This window comes from Phocoena phocoena, chromosome 3 (assembly GCF_963924675.1).
Source record: "Phocoena phocoena chromosome 3, mPhoPho1.1, whole genome shotgun sequence".
Taxonomy (NCBI): Eukaryota; Metazoa; Chordata; class Mammalia; order Artiodactyla; family Phocoenidae; genus Phocoena; species Phocoena phocoena.
In genome coordinates this window covers 125,258,209-125,266,936 of record NC_089221.1, presented here as the reverse complement: position 1 = coordinate 125,266,936, position 8,728 = coordinate 125,258,209, and positions in this window count along the sequence as shown.

The following is an 8,728-nucleotide window of genomic DNA, read 5'->3' as shown; positions in this document are numbered from 1 at the left end:
GCCTAGGTTTTGGGTCCAGAGACTCTAGTGTGTATTTTGCCCACTACAATAGCATAGAGTAGAATAATAAAGAAGGAAAGAAATAGATGCAATGGCCCTGTTCATTCACACAGATGATGATGTGATGAAAAACATCAAACTGAAGTACAATTGTCCTTTGAACAATCTGAATTCATAGAATATATGACTGTTGCTCATTTAGGTGGCCAAAGATATTCCCCTACTTGAAGAATTGTTTAGTTCACCAATAGCATATATGTTTCTGAATTCTAAGGTTCAATAACTTTTTTCTGAAGGATTCTCCAGTTGAGTTTCCTGTTTTCTGCTTGTTTCAATTTCAGTTGAGTCCTAATTAGAAGAATAATGAGGACTGGAAAGCTTTCCCTTGTCTTGGAAAGCCAAGCTAATATTTAAAATAAGTACCCATTCTCCATACTGTTTCTGTGGAACAGACATCATCTGTGATGTCTAAAGACCCAGATTCAAATTCCAAATTCTGCTTACTGGTTACAAGTCCTTGCAGTTTTCTTAACTGTTTGTGCCACAGTTTTCTTATATATGGAATTTGGATATGAATACCTTGCTATGTGTATTGGAGATAATGCATAAAAGCCCTGGGTACATGCCTAGAATATAGTATATGCTCAACAGATGAAAGTTATTTCTGTAATTATTGCCATCACCATTTTCATCATCACAGTCATTATAATGATCTCTCAGAATTGGTCTTTTATATAAAAATTGTTAGGATTTTGAAATATGGTGGACAAATTCATTTGTCTTTTCCCGTTTAGTATAAGTATTAGATTTTAATTTTAAGGGGAAAAAAACACAACTCACCTGAATAAAAGCAGAAAAGAGCCAGAGAGAGGAGCAGAAGGACACCTGATATTTTCATGGTGCTGGTTAGCTCACTCAGATTAAGGCTGCTTTGTCCAGCTCAGGTTCTCTGTCAAGACACTCCCCAGAGCTCTAAACCACACACTCAGACATATATATAGACATGATGGAGGGAGCTGGGATCTCCACCTTCTTTATAAACTCACATTCTAAAGCCATGTGCAGTACTATATAGGCATTTATTGGAACCAGTCACCAACTTAAAGAATGCTTTATGCTTCCCATCAATCTTAAAAATTAGGACAATTGTATGAGTCATACCTTAGATCTTATTAGAGGATGTCATTTTCTGCCAGCAGTCTACGTTTTCCTAATAGCCAATACATCCTCCTTGCTCTTCCCTCTAAGGTTTTGCTGCATGAAAGGGATGACTGACTCATTGATGGAGTCCCACTTGGTGCTATGTCTACATGTCTGTGATCCAGATGAGTAACCACAGGGGAATGGAATCTTGGATGCAACTTGGATTTTCAGAGTCCACATCATCCAAGGTGTACCTGAAAGAGGTAGGTAGTCTACATTGTCACCAGAACTGTATCAGCAAAATCATTTTCTGGGCAGAAATCTGATTGTTATTTTTTAAAATATTGTTGTCAAATGCCAGTGATTTTCAATTTTGAGCCAAAATGAACAAGGGAGTCTGTATCTTTTTTTAATTTGTAAAAAATATTTTTAACAGTTACTGAACTGAGGAATATTTGAAATGCAGAATATTTAATATTTCTCCTTTTTCTGAAAAGTAAAAAAAAGTAGTCATAATAAAGCTCTTTATGTTTTGACTCCTTGAAAATATACTTTTCATACAAAATTAGATGAATCCTACTGTCATGGCCAATTTAATTGCTAGACAGGTCAAAGAGTGGGATGCCAAACCTTTCTTTAAGGGAACAACAACAAAAACCCCCACCATGGTTATAGTGATAAACTATGAGAAAGTCTGTCTCAAATCATAAACTGCTACTAAAAATATCATGAAGAAAAATATAACAATTTCGAGTATGGGAAGACTATGAAAAATGTGCCCAATTTAAACACAAGTGATTAATGCAATGTATAAATAACTAACTTAGAAGTTATATATCTAAATAATTGGTTTCCTTTTTAAACAGTCACTTTAAGAAAATATATAGAAAGTTCAGCTATTATTCCCTTTATTTCAGGATATTTGTTTTCCATTTGGAAGTTACATATTTTTAGGAATTTTACTTTGATTCATCTCAATATTTAGGATGCATTTTCTGTCTTTGAAAATGGTGACTATATTCCACTGAATTTGATAATCAAATAAGATATTACTGTTTATTCAGAACTGAAGCGTGACTGTGATAAAAGTGAGAATTATTTTCTTTTCATTGCCTCCCTGACAATTTTTAAAGACTTGAACTTAAATGATAGAGGAGAGAGGAGTATAGATAGGATTGGGAAGGGAAAGTATGTGCCTGGCAAGTGTTAACCAAACCAGGTTTGGTTCACCCAATGCACAGCAAGCCAAATGCTGAGCTGCTGAGGTTTGCAGCAGAGAAGGGGTTTCTTCATGAGGCAGCCAAGCAAGAAGATGGGAGAACAGATCTCAGATCCACCTCCCTGAAGGCAGTGCTTGGAAACTTTGAAACATTGCAAAGGCTTGGTTTTAGGTATGGTGCTCCCTTCCTCTTCCCCATTCCACTCCCAATGCTTGCACTTTTGCCTTCTCCGTTTCTTTCTTCTTCTCTGTGATCAGAATATTTAGGGCCAGTCTAAGCATAACCTTGTGTTTCAAAATGAAGACAGTTCAAAAGAGTTAACACAGAATGAAAAACAGTGGTGGTCAGTGATATTCCATCATAAAAATCCATGGTGTCCTTCCTAAGATATCTGCTTAAACTTCTCTCCCTCAAATTTCATTTATGGTAGTTGCTTCTGTACCTTGCTCTAAACTCTCAGGATCTCTGTTTACCTAAATGTTACTGTCTCCTCACCTTCCACTCTGTCCTTCCCTACCTCCCCCATCCTTCAAGAGCTTTCCTTCAGTAGGTGCTTTGGTAGAATGATTCTTAGGAAGAATGAATCTACCCTCTTTTTCTGAACGTTTTCAGTTTTGTTTCTTCATCATTTACCCTGTTCACCACAACAAAGCTTGGGAGCACGAAAGCACAAATTAAATTTTGACTCTGGGCAGGTGTTGGGGAGGGAATATTGTATCAGTGGTATATATAAATATTTTAGGATATGTCCAGTATCTTGAACAATAATTTTTGTTAGGTTTTTGAGCCCATGTGAAAGATTTATTTTCTTTTCATACAACTTAAAGGGAAAGGTAAGCAACATGCTATGGGAATCACTAAATTAGCTCCTTTACTAAGAAGCTGAGATAATAGTTTACAGAGAAACTAAATGCTAAAGAAGCTGTGTATTTCTAGTCTTTTGGCTACAAGTAAATAGATGGGAGAAGTTTGAATTTTGTTTTCTGTAATACTCTGAAAGGAATATAGGAAATAATTTAAGGGTAAGTTTCAATGAGTTGAATCATGTACACACACACAAAATAAATAAAAGGAGGTATGGGAGAAGGCAGTAAAAGTCATGGCTTTTATATAGACGTAGTAGAATGCAGTCCCAACATACATTCAGTTGACTTCCAAAAATTAGCTATGCACATTTTCTTTTATGTAATTAAAAGCAAAAACTCTGTAAAATTACATTTTCTGTTACATAAGGTGATACATTTACCCACAGGTATTACCATTCAGAGTAATACACACAAAGTCATCTGTACACATTTAAAGAATTTTAAGGGTGATTTTGATTCTATAACTTTTGCTGCTTATTCTGTAATATCACTTCATCTATTGAGGTGCAGCTTCATTGTTTTGAAAACGCTTAGGTCTGTGTCCAAGGACATACACATATTTGTGCTTGTATTTTTTGACATTTTATTTGTTAATATAAAGTTTTCTTTCCCCAAGAGTCCTTAAAATCAGATAGATAAAAAAGGAGTTGGAGGGGGTGGAGAAACAAGCAGGGAACACAGAGACCGTGGGAGCCGTGTGACATTTTGCAGCAATTCATGGGGAGATTGAAGTCAATATCCAGGAACCAACTGGTAAGAAACACCTCACCAGAGGCCAGTGCAGATGAGACACTGTTCTGCAAGTGTCATGAAGCTTTTTTCTGGGTTTAGATGCTATCTTTGGGGAGAAGAAGAAGTGAGGAGAGCCAATGAGAAAGGGAACCAGAGACATGCCCATTTGGTAAAATGTGGGTCCTTAATGGGAGAAATTTTGTGGTATCCACAGGACTTTTAAATGTTCTTAGCAATTAATAGGCACTCAGAAAATATTTGTTAAATGACTGAGATTGAAATATCTTTGTTGAAACAAGTATTTTCTGCTGCTACTATGAAATGAAAAAAAGAACAATTAAAATAAGTTATAAGCATTAGCTTATATAAAAATTTTATATAGCTTATATAAAAATCTACTCAGCATATTAGGTCCAAACTTCATTAATATTTGATCAGAAAATAATAAAACATAGAGTTTTTAATTTATTGTGACCTTAAAGAACATTTACTTCAATCTTCCACTCAATACAAAGTACAATCTAAAGTTCTAAGAAATAGACATAGTACTTTTATATAGTTGGTGGTTCTTTGATGACTAAGAAAGACCATAGACTTTGATTCTAGATAGACCTGGAATGTGCATTCCACTTCTGCCACAAATTCTGTGATTTAAGGGATGTTAATTAAACTTTCTGAGTCTTACCATTCTTAAAGATGGCTTTCTGGGTTATTTTCATGCATCTTATTTCTTTGACTTTCTTGGCTCAAAAACACCTTGACTGTTTTGTTGGAATTTTGCATTTAGTCTCTCAAAATTGTTTAGACTTGAGTATGTCATCACATTAGTGATCGCTCCCAACTTTGTATCAGCTATAAATCTAGTAAACGTCTTCTTGATCATCATCAATATCATTGAAAAATGTTGAACAAAAAAGGCTCGAAGATGTTTTACCAACTTACCTCCAAGGTTACTCTACTGAAATCAATGTTCATATTTTTTCCGGCATGCTACCAAGCTCTCACCCTTATGAAATACAGTAAAGTATATTTGGCATGACTGCTTTTAAAGAATCTCTGTGGAATGCTGATCATCCTCACCTTTTCCCCTAAATGCTCATATTGTCATATTTCCTGTTCCACATCATCACAGACTACACCTCTTCCAAAATAAGCTCTCCATAGTTTCTCATTTACTTCCATCACATTCCTATTTCCCGGCCTTAACTTGTGGTGTTGTCTTTGCTTGGGATCTTCTTTTTTTAAATCACTACACATCTAAATTCTATATATAATACAATGGGAAGTCCAAATTACTGAATTCTTCACAGAACATTTCTTAATCCTCTAAGGAATTTATCCTAGACTAGTACCATGAAGATCAGTTCTGGCTTGTTGATATATTTTATTTGACCCACACAATGTTTTTTAATTTTTAAAAAATAGTCCACGACTTTTACAGTTTGAATATTTAACAGGAAAATAAAACACAAGTTTGTTTTTTTTAATATTTGGGCCCTTCATTGCCGTGGCAAAAGTCGGCTAAAGTTTAGTGGTAACTGCCACATTCAAATGTATTCTTTACTTGCTAACCCTACAAGGCATTTGAGTTTGAGAATCTTGCCGTTTGACACTAGTAATACTTATTTTTCATAGTTCTCATGACATGTGTCTTTGCTTTTCTTGTGAAAATGTTCTACTTTGTAAAATTATGCCCATCAGACATATCCTCTATTTGTCTAGATGTTCCTCGTGAACAGAATCTATATCTTATTAATCTTTTATCCAAATTTTTGTCTTGTATTTAGCAATTCCACATTTATTCAAAAAAACAAATATGATTTTTAAAAAATAACTTGCACTATGTGTTCACCACAGGTCATTAGTTATTATTCTAGCTAATATTTTCCAAAATCTGTCTTCTTCCTTGTTTTAAATATGTAGATATTTGCTTATGTCTAGTTTTCTACCATTCCTTTGATTTCTTTGATTTCCTGTAGCCACATTTCAACAGGACTGTAATCTCACTTATAAACCCCTCTATCATTCCCTGCTTCCTAATGAGATAGAAGGAATAGGTTCTAATACTCACTGACTCTCATTCAGGAGCACATAGTTAATCACATCATTGGGAGTCAGATTTTGCAATTTGCACGTTGTTGAGTGGCAGCTCTCTCTCCCTCTCTTTTAATTCATGTAACCTGCACCACTGATCACCTCTTCCCCATAATCCACACTCCCTTCGTATCCTATTTCACTATGATCAAAGCTATCTACACTTATTTATATTACTTTAGCCACAGTGGAACTCAATCTAAGTCATAAAGTATAGTTTTCTATATAAAACTTTTGGAAGTTAACTGATGTTATAACTCTTTTTTTTGAATTTTATTTTATTTGTCATACAGCAGGTTCTTATTAGTTATCTGTTTTATACATATTAGTGTATACGTGTCAATCCCAGTCTCCCAGTTGTCAATCCCAATTCATCCCACCACCACCCACCCCACCCACCCCCCTGCCGCTTTCCCCCCCTTGGTGTCCATACGTTTGTTCTCGACATCTGTGCCTCTATTTCTGCCTTGCAAACCAGTTCATCTGTATCATTTTTCTAGATTCCACATATATGTGTTAATATACAATATGTTTTTCTCTTTCTGACTTCACTCTGTATGACAGTCTATAGGTCCATCCACGTCTCTACAAATGACCCAATTTCATTTCTTTTTAAGGCTGAGTAATATTCCATTGTGTATATGTGCCACATCTTCTTTAACCATTCATCCGATGATGGGCGCTTAGGTTGTTTCCACCTCCAGGCTATTGTAAATAGAGCTGCAATGAACATTTTGGTACATGACTCTTTTTGAATTATGGTTTTCTCTGGGTATATGCCCAGTAGTGGGATTGCTGGCTCATATGATAATTCTAGATTTAGTTTTTAAAGGAACCTCCATACTGTTCTCCATAGTGGCTGTATCAATTTATGATGTTATAACTCTTAATATTGTCTTAAGAAAATCCATTCAGAGATTTCTCTCTTCTTGACTTTCTTTCTTTATTGTTTTTGTATACTTCTACTTGAATTCATTTTTAAGGTTGCATTTTGTATATGTGTTTTTATATTAAGCCTCCTCAAATCTCTTATTTTTAAATTTAAGTCTTACAGCTTGGCATTAATTTGGGTAAGAGAGAAAAAGAGATTATTATAGTATAGGTTTAGGGACACTGTGGAAGGATGCCATTATCCTTAGGTGTCAAGAAAAATAGGTCAGAGTAATTTTGTTGTCTTCTTTGACATGGTAACTAGACTGGTATATCTAAGGTATATAGTAGACACATATATATTCAGTACCAATTCAGGTTGGTACTGAACTGCTATGTTACATTATTTACTGATTAATTCTTGTTTGGTAGCTTTATCTACAATGTGAGATTATGAGATTATAATGATCCTGAGGGCAAGACAGGGGTTTATCTTACTTTTCTTCTAAATTTTCCTACTGATATTTTTGAATGAAAAAATGCAAACTGTTTTCATATTTATTTATATATATATATATATTTTTTTTTTTTTTTTTCTGTACGCGGGCCTCTCACTGCCGTGGCCTCTCCCATTGCAGAGCACAGGCTCCGGACGTGCAGGCTCAGCGGCCATGGCTCACGGGCCTAGCCGCTCCACGGCATGTGGGATCTTCCCGGACCGGGGCACGAACCTGTGTCCCCTGCATCGGCAGGCAGACTCCCAACCACTGCGCCACCAGGGAAGCCCTATTTATATTTTTTTACTCACTAATCTTTTGGTTACCTTAGCTTAACTGCCTCCTAATTTTCTATACCATGCTTTGAGTGTTGAGGCTTTTGAATGGTTTCTATAGGATTATTTGGCTTTGCTTCTTCTAGCTTCTCATAGCAATTTGCACGTTTTGAATTTAGCACTTATAACATTGTGTTATTCTTGTACTCAGGGAGCTCACAATTTAGCAAGTCAGATATAGACAATACAATTCAACTATAATGTAATAACATTCTAGAAAATATATTTTTCAAGGTGCTGTGAGTGCATAAAGATCCAATTAATTTTTCTAAGATAGTATCATCTTATACATCTTTTCTAATGATAGTATCATCATAGAAGTTCTCAATAAAAACATATACTTGCACAACTGTGAATCTTAAAGGAAAATAAGAGTTCTGTAGCAAAATAAGACTGGATGATGAAGTAGATGAGGAGGGCACACAGGTGTAGATAAAATCAAGCTGAAATCTACGAGAATAGACATGAATGTGTGAAGACTACTGACTATATGAATACCAAATAGTTCAGTAGGCTGAAGCATAGGATACCTGGTAAAGATAGCTGAAAAGGAGATTGAAAATAGGCCAGGACCCAAAAGTTCAGAGTGTCGTGCTGTTTACAGAGTGTACAGTGGCCCAAGGTGATTCAACTAGCTCTGAATCATATAGCATTAAAAATTCTTGCTGGCATACTGATTTTCCCTGCCACCAAAATCGGAACCTTTATTCACCCTCTGGAAAATACGATGGAAAGCAAGCTAGGGTAGATTGCATATTGGTAACAATAGGAAAATGGAAATAGTTTCAGCCCAACTCAATGTCTGACTTTGCCTGTTCCCTTTGAAGCTTAATTATAACCATCAGAGGAAGCCTCTTAAATGTTTGCTAATACATTCTACCATATGGGGGGAAAGTTTGCCAAAGTCTTTTAAAATCACAAGGAAGCAGTATTTCACAGGTCAAGTGATTTAGTTCGAACAAGGCATTATT